The sequence below is a fragment of the Magnolia sinica genome, chromosome 4 (assembly GCF_029962835.1).
Source record: "Magnolia sinica isolate HGM2019 chromosome 4, MsV1, whole genome shotgun sequence".
Lineage (NCBI taxonomy): Eukaryota > Viridiplantae > Streptophyta > Magnoliopsida > Magnoliales > Magnoliaceae > Magnolia > Magnolia sinica.
In genome coordinates, this window is record NC_080576.1 from 104,306,683 (window position 1) to 104,322,492 (window position 15,810).

Consider the following 15,810-nt stretch of genomic DNA (forward strand, 5'->3'; position numbering starts at 1 on the left):
GCCTTCTATATATTTGCCTTGTTTTTTTGCCTCATTCCATACAATGGTATGGAGAATTGATGGATGGTGTAGATCTAATACATATGTCATTATGGGCCCATGGAAGTTCTCTTGCACAAAACATCAAGCAACTTAATTTATCGAGGCCTAAAATTTATGTAAGCCCCATGATGATGTAGTTATTAGATCTACACCATCCTCCAAAATCAATGGGTGACGGCTCCTACACATCAATACGTATGTATTTAATTTGTTCTTTATTGACAAAATTTTCAATTTTAAAATGCAGTCTCAATTATTTTCCGTATATACAATGCTCACGTACAACCAAATATACAATGGGTTTCTTCGTGGACCGTGCATTTATCTAAAATCATATTGATCAAAGAATCCTATAAATTTAATCAATGACTATCAAATGGATGGAAAAGGTAAAATAGTAAGTGATCCAAATTTGAAGGAAAATTGGTGTAGCTAATATTAATTTCTAAAATTTCAGATAGATTTGGACAATGTAGATTGCTGTACAAACTATAATATGTATATGTCTAAAGACTTGTCGACATTTTGTAAATGGTCAGTCAAGCACCTAACCCCCAAGTAGGGTTGTTAATGGGCGGGCTTTGATTGGACCCTAGTCAATTCTCAATCCTAGCCAGCATGGTAGTATCTTAATTAGCACAAATCAGGTCGGACTTGTGATAGTCCAAAATGGACCAACCTGAGACCAGCTTTGTAAGTTAGTTATTCACCCATCTTGAGTTGGGTGCTAGCCATATCCTTAGGAGGTGTTAATTGGTGCGTGTACTTAAGTGAGATTAAGTGGGATGGAATTGCAACGAAGATAATAATCATGGAACATTAGGGATTATAGTAGGATTTAGATGTACAAAACAAACCTTTCTTGTTTGGGATGTAAATTTTCTTGACAGTGGTATGGGACAACTTCATACGTGTGCTTGGGACATGCTCAGCAGCATAGTGCAATCATTTGCAAGTTCCTATGTGGGTTGCTAGGCGTGGCCCATAGTGATGTTAGAGAATAATCCACCCCATTCATCCGATTTACTATCTCATTTTAGGAGATGTAACAAAAAATTGTGGTGGATCTAAAACTCAAGTGAGTCATATGAGAGGGAGAACTGGAAAGAGTTTCCCACCATTGAAACCTTCCTGGACTCCACCTTGATGTTTATATGCATGCCAACCAAACCGTTTATATGCCATCGAAACCAAGCCCGATATGAAACTTCTGTGGCCATATTAATGTTTCAACGGTGGTCACTGAATTCGCACTGTTTCCTCTCATGTGGCACACTCAAGTTTTGGATCCCCCTCATTTTTTGTTACATGTCTTAAAATGATCTTGCAATATGGATTGATGGGGTCGATTCCTCACAAACATCACAATGGGGCCCACCTAGCATCCCTTTGTAGGAAAATCATGCTTAAAGGTTTTCGCGCGAACCTGCATCCCAAATCCAAGAGGAATACACTGTATCCCAACTCCAGCCAGCACAACGCTTGCATGGTTTCCAATGTTTGAATTCGTCAATTAAGGAACATGATGTGTAAACGCTCATTTTGGTTCCCAATGCTGGATTGTAACTATAATCCATCCTAATCTCAATCAAGTCCTTGCACTAAACACCCACTTAACTTATTACTATATATAATGCTATGGGTAAAAATGGATTGACCTAAGGTAACCAATATAAGAGAATATCGACCCTATTAAGGTAACCCGGGTCGCATGATTGAACATGACCTCCATGAACAACTCGACGACCTGACCACAAGCGGAGAGTCCCGCTGCTACTGAGTTCTCGTTGCTATGATCAGCGAGTTACTATACGGGTTAATTCGGTTCTAGCCGAACATTTAACTCTTAAAAGCAAACATCAGGATAACATCAAACCTTAGACCCACAGCTTGACCTTATCTCGTTGGGCTCGACTATTTAGTACAGTTTTCTTAAGGTCCGACCATATGTCTTTATAATAGTAATCATTTCGGAATCTCTACAGAAAATCTCAGAAGACAATTGTGTTACACACCTACCAAATGAGGAAATTCTCCGCCTATGGAACTTACCTCAAGGCTATAAATAGAGGCTCAATATACAAAGAAAGGTATACACTAAAATCCTAACGTAAATAAACCCAGATTCCCTGTTTAACTTTGGCATTGGAGGATCCCCTTTACTTGTGCAAGGAATCGAAGGTCTAATTAGGATGATTAGAAATCTGCATCAACATTTAAAATTGTTATTTAAAGCATAATAATAAAATATTATTTGCTATTTAAAATAAAATTAGATTCTAAGAAAATATTAATTACCATGAATGAGATATTTAATTTTCTTGAATCATTAAGTATTTAAAATGTACATTGAAAAAAAGGTTTGAAGTTTTAACTAATACCCTTGAAATGTGCCAAGCTAGGCTGGATATATAGGCAAGTTGATGAGCCTTCATAGACACCGAAGTCCAGCACAATTTAGTATGGTCCTTTTTTTATTTTTGATTTCCAATATAAATGCAAAGTACATAGTATACATTATTTATATTAGGTAAATATTGTTTAATTTTAGTTTTCATTATTTTTACTTAATACTGTTTGAAATTTTTTTAAAATTGAGAAAATATGCAAAATAATGATATATTCTCCGGGTTTTTTTTTTTAATATTTCCACTGAATATAGTATGTACTCGTTCGGTTATTCATGGAAGCGGTTTGGCTAGTGACGTTGCCCCCAGCTAGGTGGCTAGTGGTTGCTGTTATGTGGACCCCACCATGATATATGTATTTTATCCATGCTGTCCATTCATTTTGAAATATAATTTTAGTGCTTTATACAAAAAATGAGTTAGATGTAAATCATATGTGGACCACACCATGGGAAAACATTTGTGATTGAATGTCCACCATTAAAAACCTCCCAGGGCCCACTGTAATGGTTATTTGACATCTAACCAATTGATTATGTCATACACACTCAGATGAACGGAAAATATATATATCAGCTTGATCCAAAACTTCAATGGGCCCCGATAAGTTTTTAATGGTTGGAGTTCAATCAACAATTTGCGGTCCACTTGAGATTTGTATCAACCTAATTTTTCGGCTGATACCATAAAATGATATGAAAGAATGGATGAAACAAAAACACCATGATGGGTCCCACAGAGCACCGACCACTAGCCATTGGCTGGTGGCAGATTGAGCAGCCGATCCGTTTCCGTGATTCAGCATAGCCAACTAAGGCCCAAGCATGTCAGCTGACTCCGTCCATGAGAGACCTTGCTAACGGACGCTGGTGGGGATAGACGGTGATGTGCGTGTCTAATCCACACCGTCCATCTATGTTTCAAGACTGTTTTACGAAATGGGCCCAATTTGAGCCATATGGCCCATATCTAAATCCCAAGTGGCAACTCAATAAATAAATAAAAAGTAGTGGGTATTATAAGCCTACCATAAAATACTTACTGGGTGCCAACAACCCTTTCAAATGGTGCTGGTATTCATGTTTTCCCAAGATTCACATCTGTGGGAACGGATCTGGTATAGACATCAAGGTGGGTCCCACTGCACGAATGGAGGTGTGCATTTGAAATGGTGGTCCTTGGGACCACTGTGTACTTTTCAAATGTCTTTCAAAACTGCAGTCCTTAGGAAACGGATTGGCAACTCCCCCTGCCGGGCTGGTGGTCGGTGCTCTGTGGGACGCATCATGATGTATGTGTTTCATCCATGCCGTTCCTCCATTTTTTAAGATAATTTTAGGCTTGAAACTAAAAAATTAGAGGGATACGAATCTCAGGTGGACCACACCACAGGAAAACAATAGTGATTGGATATCCACCATTAAAATCCTCCTAAGGCCCACTTTACTGTTTATTTGACATCCAATATTTTGATTAGGTTATATAGGCCTAGATGAAGGGGAAAAACAAATATCATCTTGATCCAAAACTTTTATGTCCACCAAAAAATTTTTAATGGTCGACGCTCATTCAACACTGTTTCCTGTAATGTGGTCCACTTGAGATTGGGATATGTCTAAATTTTTTTCTCATAAAATAAAATGATCTGAAAAAATATATGGAAGGCATGGATGAAACACATACATCATGGTGGGGCCCACATAGCACCGACCTCTCTCCCTATTTCCCGGGTGCTTACTCATTTCCTGGTGTTTCCAAACGATGCGAAATAAACAGCTGAAAAATGGATGAAATCAAAGGGATGTGGATTGTGATCATTATCCATTTAGGAGCTATTTGCCGGTTATTTGGAAAATCAAACAAACCCGCCTCTTGTTGCACCGACTGATGATATTGACCGTTCATCTAGACGCTCATCCAGCGTATGATCAAGACGGTTTTGATGCGAAGGTGAGCTAGAAACTCCAATTGATGATTAGATCTCTGCTGAATGAGATTTTTTAATAACTAGGGCAATCTACAAATCGAAATTTTAAATGAACGGTCTGGATCATCATATGGTTGGCAGAAGTGGTCATCCTCTTAACAAACACATCCTTGTTTTCGTAATTTTAACAAGTTGTAAATAAATATTAGACGGTTTCTCCCTTCTCCATCCTCCTCTAAACCCTAGAACGCCCGCAGCAGACTCTACGCCGCTCGCTCCGCGTCTTCCAGGTATTCTCCCTTCCTATCACTTGCTATTCTCCCTTCCTATCACGTGCTTCTCACGTTATTCTCACGTTATTCTCACGTGCTCTCTCTCTCTCTCTCTCTCTCTCTCTCTCTCTCTCTCTCTCTCTCTCGCTCGTTGTTGTTATTGTTGTTAGAAGCCCAAGTTCCCTGTTTGTGCTGAACAGGGAAGTTTCTTGTTCGTACCCACCCGTACATGTGTGGCCATCGTTGGTTTATCCAAGCCATTGATCTGATGTAGCCCTGCCAGCCCACGTGAATATATAACAGTAGTGCTTGATCATATCTTTCCTGCAGGTTGGGGTGCACTTTTTTCATCTTATGGTCCAAAAATCAGGTCATTTTACGCATCAGGTGGGTCACATCATGTGAAACAAATGGACGGCTAAAAATATTGTTTTAATTTTAGTGCAAGCTAGGGTCTGATGAAACTAGTAGTAGAAGATAGAATAACACATGCATGCCAGATTTAGAGCTTTAAAATATCAGAAAAACCAAGAAAATATTTAGTGCAGAACACGTGCGCTCACATGAGATATTAATATTCACGCTCGTAAAAAAGAAAATTACCTCTGTAAGCAGAAAATGTTGGATATGGGCCTGTGGGGCCCACTTGTAAGCAATATCAGTTCAAATCAATGAGGAGATAACCTTGGTTTGGATGACACTTTTCTCCCTGTTATTATCCTCTCAAATTCAAATCAATGAGGAGATAACCTCTGTGTTGATATCCCTTCTCTTCGCGTATGTAAACTCTCAAATTCAAATAATTGAGAGTAGATAGAGATGAGGTTGAATGTGCTAGAATTAAGAACTTATCCCTATTATAACCAACTCATGGCCCTCTTCAATTGCCCTCTTTAGAAGAAGTCTATCAGTTCAAAAGTGTCCCTGAAAACGCACCTGTGAGAAATAATCAAGATAAATAATGAGGGAATATCTGATTATCCATTGGGATCCCTATATATAAAATTAGAGTGATTATTTCCTTTTCGCTTTTATAGTATTTATGCGAATAGTAGGATGGTAGCTGTCCATATCTTTGGCTTTGCAAATGTCTCAAAAATTATGTAGATGTCGTTTGATTCTATTAGCCCACCTATTCGGACCTTTTAAAGTGGTATCAAAGTGACTTCAACTGATCTCAGATTTATGAGGATCAACATTGAACGTTGGATATAAGTAACTACCCTCTTACTTAGTTAAATCTTTTATTTAATGTCTTTTAACTTTTATTCATTACGTTAATTGTTATTATCAGAGACTGCACACCCCTCTCCCCTACCCAAGTTTCTAAAACCCAAAACTCTTCTCATCATGGTGAATTACATGGCAATGGCAATGACCTATGTGAAAAATATTTTTAAAATAAAAATATATATGTATATTAAAATAATTTTATTTGAAAAACTTCAATTTTTTGGTGTTTTGGGAATGGTTAAAAGGAGAGAAATATTGTGTTTATATATTAAGTATGGAGTACTTTATTATTTGTTTGGTTGAATCATGGAGTATCGGGACTTTTGTGTTCCAGTGGAACACCCGCGCACACACAGAGTCTCGGTCATGATCTTGGGCTCAGTGCGAGGGAGTGAGCACGTGAGACAATGTGGTTGTAGTGGCGCACTTCGCACGTGCACATTGTGTCGTAGATAAGTCGCTCCCTTGCGACATTATGTGTAACAATGCGAGAGGATTGCTAGTCGCGGTGCGATAGAGAATATGGGTCAGGTACCTGGAGTGGGTGAGTGGTCTAAATGAGACCAGTGTGTTTTTTATAAAGGCTGAAAATAGCTGTTTTAGAGATATTTAACTGCACATTCAATATTAAACCAAACCATGTAGAAACTGTTATATGTGATTAGCCCAATGATTATTAAACGGCTAGTCAATTAGTCTAAATGGCTAATATGTAGTAGCCGGTTGTCCCACATGCATAACAGTCAGAAACAACCAATAGCAACTAGTTTCTCACCAACATTAAACCAAACCATATAGAAACTGTTACATGTGACTAGCCCAATGATCATTAAACGGCTAGTCAATTAGTCTAAATAGCTAATATGCAGTAGCCGGTTGTCCCACATGCATAACAGTCAGAAACAACCAATAACAACTACTTTCTCACCAACTGTCATAAAACGGTCATATTGATTTATAACCCTGGACAAAAACGGTCAACAACCTTGTCCTATAGAAATAGTGGCTGCGTGGGTCATTGGACCATCACTAACAACACAAACCACTCTCACATACGACCCAACAAGAAGAGGAAGATCAAGCCAGTCAGGTTCAATACGAACCTTAGCCAATAGTCCTCAAGAAATAAACCAAAGTAATAATCTAAACAAGCAATAAATTTTCTAATTTTTTCTCTGATATGGAATTTTATTTCATTTATCTATCAGAAAGAAATTTATGTACACTCTCAGTTGGATGAATATATCTCATCACTTGTTCTCGAAAGCTGAGCAAACACATGTGGGATGATGGAGCTGTAAATTGCCCTAAATGGACAATTGGCACAAATGACCTTTTGTAGAATTGAGCACAAACATTGCATAGAAATCCAAAATAGGAGCAAGACTCAAGGAAAGCTGCCTTACATAATAAATGGTTGACATCAAAGGTTGACCCTACATGATGTAAGGTGGATATGAAAGGTGAACCCCCACGTGAATAAATAAAAATTGAAAGAGATTTTAATGAAATATCTTTTGAAGAAAAGAAGAAGAAGGAAAATAGAGAGAGAGAGCAGAGAGAAATTAATGGAAGATTTTAAAATTTATTTATGTAATGTTGGAACCAAACAAACTTTTCTACTTTTTTTGTTGGTAAACATACTTACTTGATGCATAAGTAGAAACCAAGAAAAGTTATTTGACATATAAGTGGCTAAAGCAAATTGACTTATAATCCAAATGGATCCTATATCCACTCAACAAATGAGAACACCATAGAAACAATATATAGCAATTGACAAATAGCAAAATAAAAGGGTAGTCCACTCAATCAAATAGGATTGATTTCATTCCCCATTGTTTCTTGTTGTGTGGCCCGCTTGAGTTTTGTATTTGCCTTGTTTTTGGGCTCATGATCTAACATGAGTTGGAGAAATAGATGGAAAGTGTGGATTTCTCACAAACATCATGGTAGGCTGTACCTAACTTCCAACTGCAGCAATCGGGATCATATCCAATCTTCTCTCACAACCTAAAATGAGATGGGCAGCTAAAGGACAAAATGGATTTGATATAGACATCATGATAGGCTTACGAAGCTCTTTGTTTCGTAGCCCTCTTTTGCTGGATGAATCCCATCACTTATTTTCAAAACCCGAGCAAACACACATGGGCTAATGGAACTGCAAATTGCCCTTAATAGACAATTAGCACAAAATGGCCTTTTGTAGAAGTGAACAGGTGCATTGCATGGCAATCCAGAATATGCACAGCACTTAAAGCAAGTTACCCAACATAATAAATGGTCAACATTAAAGCTTGGCCCCACATGATGCACAGTGAATATCAATATGTCGACCTCACATGAATAAGTAAAAAATTGGATGAGATTTTAATGAAAGATCTTTATTTATATGGAGAGAAATTAATTGAACAAATTCAATAATTATTTATGTGATGTTGGAAATCAAACAAACTTTTCTACCCTTTTGTTGATAGACATGCTCATATGTTGGATAAGGAAAAACCAAGATAAGTTACTTGAGGCATAAGTGGCTTAAGAAAAATGACTTATGATCTAGACAAGTCCCATATTCACTTATCAAATGAGACATGCAGTAGAAATAATATACAAGTGATAAATAGCAAAATAAAAGTGCAGCCTACTTGATGAGTGGATATGATTGATTTTTGCAATAGGTAATCCACATGGTAAGGTCCTCCTATTAGGAGGATTAGATGTCACAATCCTTAAAGGTTGGAAGTTATCCAGTGGGTGGATGGTAAACTGTCGTTCAAATGGTGGACCTGAGTTTTAGATGTTTCAACTGTGGGCGTTCAATCCCCACTATTTCCTATCGTGTGGCCCACTTGAGTTTTGGCTTTGCCTCAATTTTGGGTTTATGATCTAACATGAGCTGGAAAAACAAATGGACAGTGTGGATTTCTCAAAAACATCATGATAGGCCCCACATAGCTTTCCACTACTGGAATTGGGGTCACATGCAATCAGTCCTATTTTCTCTCAAAACTTAAAATGAACTAGGGCAACTCACGGACAAAATGGATTTGATATAGACATCACGAAAGGCCCCACAAATGTCTTCGTTTCATAACCCTCTCGATCGGATGAATCTCATCACTCATTCTCGAAAACCAAGCAAACACATGTTGGCCAATGGAGCTGCAAATTTTTCTTACTAGACAATTGGCACAAATGGCCTTATGCAGGAGTGAATACTATCATTGCATGACAATTCAAAATTCTTGCAAGACTTACACCTAGCTGCCTAGCATAATAAACAATCAACATCAAAGGTTGTATCCACATGATGCAAGGTGGATATTAAAGGCTGGCTCACATGTGTATAAGAAAAAAATTAAAAGAGATTTTAATGAAATATCTTTAAGGAGAGAGAAATTAATGAAAGAAATTCAAAAATTATGTATATAATGTTGGAAGCCAAACAAACTTTAATATATATATATATATATATATATATATGATAAACGTGTTTATTTGTTAGATAAGTAGAAATCAAGATAAGTTACTTGAGGCATACGTGGCTTAAGCTAAATGAGTTATAATCCAAACAGGTCGTATATCTACTCATCAAATGAGACACCATAGGAATAATATATAGTAATTGATGAATGAATAGAACTGATGTTTGCAACAGGCAATCCGCTCGGGTAACATCTTAATGGGTGAGTCCCTGACCACAAGCCCACCTTCATTCATATCATATTGTATATCCATGCTATCCATTTGTTCTGTAGCTCGTTTTAGGCATTGGCACAAAATTGATGCATTTACAAATCTTAGGTGGACCACATGACCACAAATTGCAGTGGTCATTAAACGCCTACCATTAAAAACTTCCAAAGGTCCTCTGTAATGTTTATTTACCATATAACTAGTTGATAAGATCACACAAATCTAGATGAAAAGAAAACCCAAATATCAACTCTATCCAAAACTTTTGTGGCTCACAAAAAATTTTAAAGGTCATTCATGACCATCGTTTCTTTTCTTGTGGTGTGGTCCTCCTGAGATTTGGATATGCTTCAGTTGTGGGCCCATGAATGGCGTGGATATACAATACATACATCGACGTGGGCCCCACAATAAGTGACTCACCCACTAAGCTCTTACTCTGGACTCACCTAATACATGCCCGGCCGGCACCTGCATGGTTGGACCTTCCTGATAAGTAGATCGATGCTTGCTGTCACATGTAAATTAAGGTCACCTTCAAATTCAACTCCAATCAGGATACTTTAGGGGTCGTTTGGATGCCTGTAAAGTGCTTAAGTAGGAATATGTTTATAGGTAATCAAATTATAGGGGCTGTTTGGATGGGTATATTTTCCCATGATCAGATCTTAGGCTGTTATCCAATAAAAAGTGTGAATGGTCATGGGATTTAAGTCTAATGACAATTTTTACAGGGCCCATGCCTACACAAAACGGGAGCTGGTTTGGCCTGGGTAAAACCAAGTTTGGTTAGGCCATGACATGAGGCCACTTTGATGTATGTGTTATGTATCCGCACCGTCCATCCATTTTGCCAGCTTATTTTTGGGTATGGACAAAAAAATGAAGCAAATCCAAATCTCAAGTGAACCACACCACATGAAAGAGTGGTGATTAATCGTCCATCATTAAAAACTTCCTAGGGCCTACCATAATGTTTATTTGCCATCCAACACAGACTCGGATGAAAGGGAAAACACAAATATCAGCTTGATCCAAAACTACTGTGTTTCTCAAGAAATTTTTAATAATAAATCACCACTGTTTCTTGTTATGTGGTTCACCTGAGATTTGAATTGCTTCATTTTTTACTCATCCAATATGCAACACATACATCAAGGTGGGCCCCATGGTCACTGCATGACTGAATCCACCTCCTAGAAAATCAGGCCACTCCACTCAACAAAGTGATCGTCTCATGATTGTTGAAACTAGATCATTCACTATTAGTTTATAATCATACACTTGTGGCTCACCTAATGAGTGGACCGGCCTTATTATGAACGATGCATATCTCAAGCGATTAGTTGAGAAATGTTCCAAGCAGGGGTGAGAGAAAATGAACACTTCCAAACAGGCTACACTTGTATTCTTGACAATTTAGTCGCCTTAATTTTAATTTTCTGAACCAGGTAATAACTTCTATAACCCAAACCAAGAGTCCCTGTGATCTAGTCGCGTGCTTATCCCTTGAATATCAGGTTTTGAAATGGATTGGTGGAGACCCATCATGGCCAAGTGGCAACCTGGGATTGGATCTCACCCATTCTCCTGAGGAATATGATCCATTGGCCTGAAACGGATGATTTTCTCCACAGTTGCCAAATCCCATTTTATATCTATTCATAAGAAAGTTTAATTAAGCAATTAAAGAATGGAAGAATGAGTTGAGAAAAAGAAAATTTCCACTAATTAATTAGGTTTGCCCATTTGGTCTTTTAGACTTCTTGATTTACATGTCCTGTTCGAGTTACAACTGTGATTCCGGGCATGGAGAGATCCAGACCAACTAGATTATGGCTAACATCCACTTTGATGAAGCTGTCCTAACACTACATGGGATTTGGGAGAACGGCAAGTATAGCCAGTAATTATATGCACCAGCAAGGAATAGTCTTATTTTAAAATGGAGCGAGAATACCTTGCACCATTAAAATAATAATAATAATAATAAATGGAATTGTTTTACCATTAATCAATCATTATTAAATGGATGGAAAAAGTAAAATGGTGAGTGGCCTGAATTGCTGTTAATTGGCTAGCTGGGGGATGGACCTAGTCAATCTAGCCTAGCCCGCATGGTATGACTTTAGCCTAAGCTTACCTTGGACTTGCAATGAGCTAAGATGGGAATTCGGATTGCCTATTGAGTTACTCAATATGCCCTTATGGTATTAAGTAGACTATCAGTTAAGCCCACGTTAAATGTACGTGGTCTATCCATGTCGTCCATCCATTTTTCCATCTAATTTAAGGGTTTAAGCCAAAAATTGAAGCATGTCCAAAGATCAAGTGGATCATACCGTGGGAATGATAATTTCCACCGTTGAAACCTTGCTAGGCTCTATAATTATGTTATTTGTCATCCAACTTGTTTATAAGATCATACATGGATGAAAAGAGCCAATAAAATACATAAATCATGGTGGACCTCATAGAGTTTACTCATACGCTAAGCATAGTGAGTAACTCACTACATGATCCACTTCCCTAAAATGGAGAGGCCTGAGACTAGCCCTAAGGTCACCTCTACCCCTACCTAGACTTATTACTACATTTGGTATTGAAATAGTTATATAAAAAAATAATCATATAAGATAATGTTGTTAGAATTGAAATTAAAATAATTATCAATGAAAATATTAATTATTATTAGTAAATTAACTAATATATGTTAGTCATTAAATATTTGAAAAATATATTTAAAAACAAGAAAAATAAACGTGAACCTTTTAAATAGTACCATCAAACCCATGAATGGGACTGGTTGGGATGGACTTGGGCTGGATTCCCGGGTCGTTATATACCACCCAATCCTGCCCAGTTAATAAATGAGCTTTCCTTCGTATGGCAGGCTAAGTCCAAGACCAAAGCGGGTCAAACAGGGGAGCCTGACGGCCCACCCCAGCTCATTGACATCCCTAGACTCCTCTACCGGGTAATGATCTGGACCGCTCATCTAGATGGATAGAACCTAATAGGTAGGGAATCATCGCTCTTGATGAGAAGGTGAGCTAAAAACTCCAATATTGGGAAAATGGATGATGAGATCTCTCATGGAGGAGAGTTTTTAATAAATGGGGCAATCTAGGGCGGGAAATTTAGATGAACGGTCTGGATCATCATATGGTTGGGCAGAAGGGGCGAGTCTCTAATGAACGAGAGGAAAAAATAAAAATAAAAAAATCTTTCCCGGTTGCAAGATTAAGGACATTTTGGTAATTTTAACAAGTAAATATATATAGCCGGTTTCTCCTCTCTTCGTTCGTCTCTAGAACCCTAGAACGGCCGCAGCAGACCTTACGCCGCTCGCTCCGCGTCTTCCAGGTATTCTCCCTCCCTATCACGTGATTCTCACGTGCTCTCTCTCTCCCTCTCTTATTCTTCTTCTTCTTCTTCTTGTTAGAAGCCGGGTTCCCTGTTTTTGCTGAACAGGGAAGTTTCTTGTTCGTACCGATCTGTAAATGTGGGGCCCATGGGTGGGTTTATCCAAGCCATTGATCTGATGTCCCCATCTTGGATTAACCATTCGCAAAAATCTCTCCATTTGATCAACTATATCCTTTCCATTGTTGGCATGTAAGCACATGATTAAGAAGAAATGCACCAACAGTCCACATTCAATGTAGATAACACAAATGATTCGATGTTTAGGATCTACCTGTTTGAGATATTTTCTCTGCACGGTCCATCAATGATGGCCCCCATCAAATTAATGGCTTGGATAAACCACACATGGGTCCCGCACGTGCAAACTCGGTGCACAACAGGTAAGTTCCCTGTCAGTAACAAACAGGAAACTCATTCTCTTACTAGCATTGTGATGGTAGAGAAAATGGATGTTTGGTTGATAAGATGGATGTATACACACATGCAAGGTTTGCGTAGCCCACGTATGTGTTGGCCATGCCACTAGTGCTTGATCATCTCTCTCCAGCAAGTGGGGTGTGTTGTTTAGATCTTATGCTCTAAAAATCAGGCCATTTCAAACATGAGGGGGGCCATATCATACGAAACAAATGGACGGCTAAAAAATCGTTTTAGTTTTAATGCAGCTAGGGTCTGATGAAAGTAGTTGCAGAAAATTGAATAATACATACCAGATTTAGAGCTTCAAAATATCAGAAAAAAATAAGAAAATGTTAGTGCAGAAATCTCTATATATAATGTTAGCAGTTTTGGATGATTTTGCCTCTGCAATTGGTTTTTAGGAGAGTCCTCAAATTAAAGATTTGAATGGGCGTACAAGGGAATTCCAATATAGGTGGTATTTGGATTAAAAATGTGAGTCATTGAACCAAGGCTATTTTTGTCATTTCAGCCCAGCACCTGCTTTCTCTCTCCATGGTTCTCTAGCCATTACTTTCTCTCTCCCAGTCTCTCTTCCTTCATGGTTATACTTTGACGGCGAGTAATCTCCCTGACATCCTGGATTGCCACTGCATGATGGTTATCCCCCCTTCAAATTAGCCACTGTAAAGAGACCTTCTCAGGATAATTTAATTCAAACTTATCATCAAAAGGCCATGCATGTGGCCAAAAAGCCATTTTTACAGAGAACCTAGTCACAATATGTCCTAAATTCATTAACAGAACGTGGAATTATAAGAAAATAAATGGCAATTAATGAAAGAGCCCAAAACTACGAGATGATATAATAGATTGCATACAAATGGAAATATCCCATCTCCATCTGTGCATAGAATGTTGTGTTTGCAATCACAACACATTTGGCAAAGCAGCATGAGTGGGTGTGAACTAGGCTGTTCACATGATGGGCCCCATCGTGAATGTACCCTGGACCTAAATCAAACAGTTTGGTCACCGCTTGGGGCACATATGTACCTTGACTATGGATCATTGGTTTGGCATGTTCGTTAAACACCGATCTTCATACATGTGTTGCTCACCTGAGATATTGATGGGACAATGTTTGGAGCAGAACACATGCATTCGGGTGCCCAATTGATGAAGGGAATGAACCATGCTTGTGAATACTTTGGCATTTGTAGGGTGCCTGTGTTGAATTGCAGATGGGTATTCCTCAACCATCCAAATACATCCAGATGAGCATTCCTTAACAATCCAAAAATAATTCCTATAGAAAAAGGAAATTGCCCGTCTATGCATAAAATGTTGGATATGGGCCTTTGGGGCCCACATATGAGCAATCATTGGTGAGTGGTTGGATGCAATAGGGGTAAGACCTTATCCCCATTATAACCAACTCCTTGTCCTTTTTGATTCCTCTCTTTAGAGCACTCTCTCAGTTCAAAAGCCTCCTTGAACACACTTGGGAGAAAAAATTGAGACAAATAATTAGAGAATACCCGATTATCCATTAGGCTCCCTATATATGATCTAAACCCTTGACCGTATTCAGTGGCCATCCTAATCGTGAATCAGAGGGGTGATTAACTTCTTTCCGCCTTCCAGAGTAGTTAGGCTAATCGTAGATGAGAGATGTCTATCTTTAGCTTTGCAAAGGTCTGAAAATTTGTGCAGATGTCATTGTATCCTAGGGGTCCACCCACACATCCAGGCTTTTTAAAGTGGTATTAGAGTGACTTTGATGAATCTTTGATTTATTAGGATCAACATCAACAATTGCATCGAGGTAAGTGCCCTCATATTTAGTCGAAAATTTTATTTAATGCCTTCTACTTTTAATTATTACGTTGATCATTATTATTAAAGATTGTCCCCCTAAGTTTCTATAATCCAAAACCCATTCTCTTCTCATCTTGTTGAATTAGGTGGCGGTGGCAATGACTGTCACCTAAAAGATAAAGAAATTAGGAGGCAAGTCCATTGGTACCAAAAGTGAATGTGGCAATTGTAGCCATGATAATTAAAAAAGGAAAAGAAAAGGAATGGGAGGAAGCCAAATAATATGCAACATAAAATTTAAAAAATATTGGCTGGCCATTGCTGCAGCAGCAGCAGCAGCAACAGTCCCAATAACCGCTGGCCATCATGGTGGCAGTGCAGCTGCTGCAAAGCGAACACAGATTCCCCCTTCTGCCCTTATTGTATCACATATTGGAGGATGTACCATACCGTATACCTGTTCTCATTCCAGAATGACCTGTGAATCTAGGTAGCCTCAGTTTGATTGGATCTTTAGGTGGGCTCCTCACAACCCTAAATTCAGGGGGCTATCCATGGAGGTGTGACATAGGTATTGGGA

At 38.4% G+C, this 15,810-nt stretch overlaps 1 protein-coding gene across 1 annotated transcript in view; it reads left to right on the plus strand.

Annotated features, from left to right (window-relative positions):
* The first annotated feature begins 4,583 nt into the window (after nucleotides 1-4,583).
* The window catches only part of LOC131243599 (uncharacterized), a 68,631-nt gene continuing 57,404 nt past the window's right edge, over nucleotides 4,584-15,810 (plus strand). The window contains exon 1 of the mRNA XM_058243077.1: nucleotides 4,584-4,667. The gene's annotated coding sequence lies outside the window, so the exon portion shown is untranslated. The remainder of the gene's footprint in view (nucleotides 4,668-15,810) is intronic.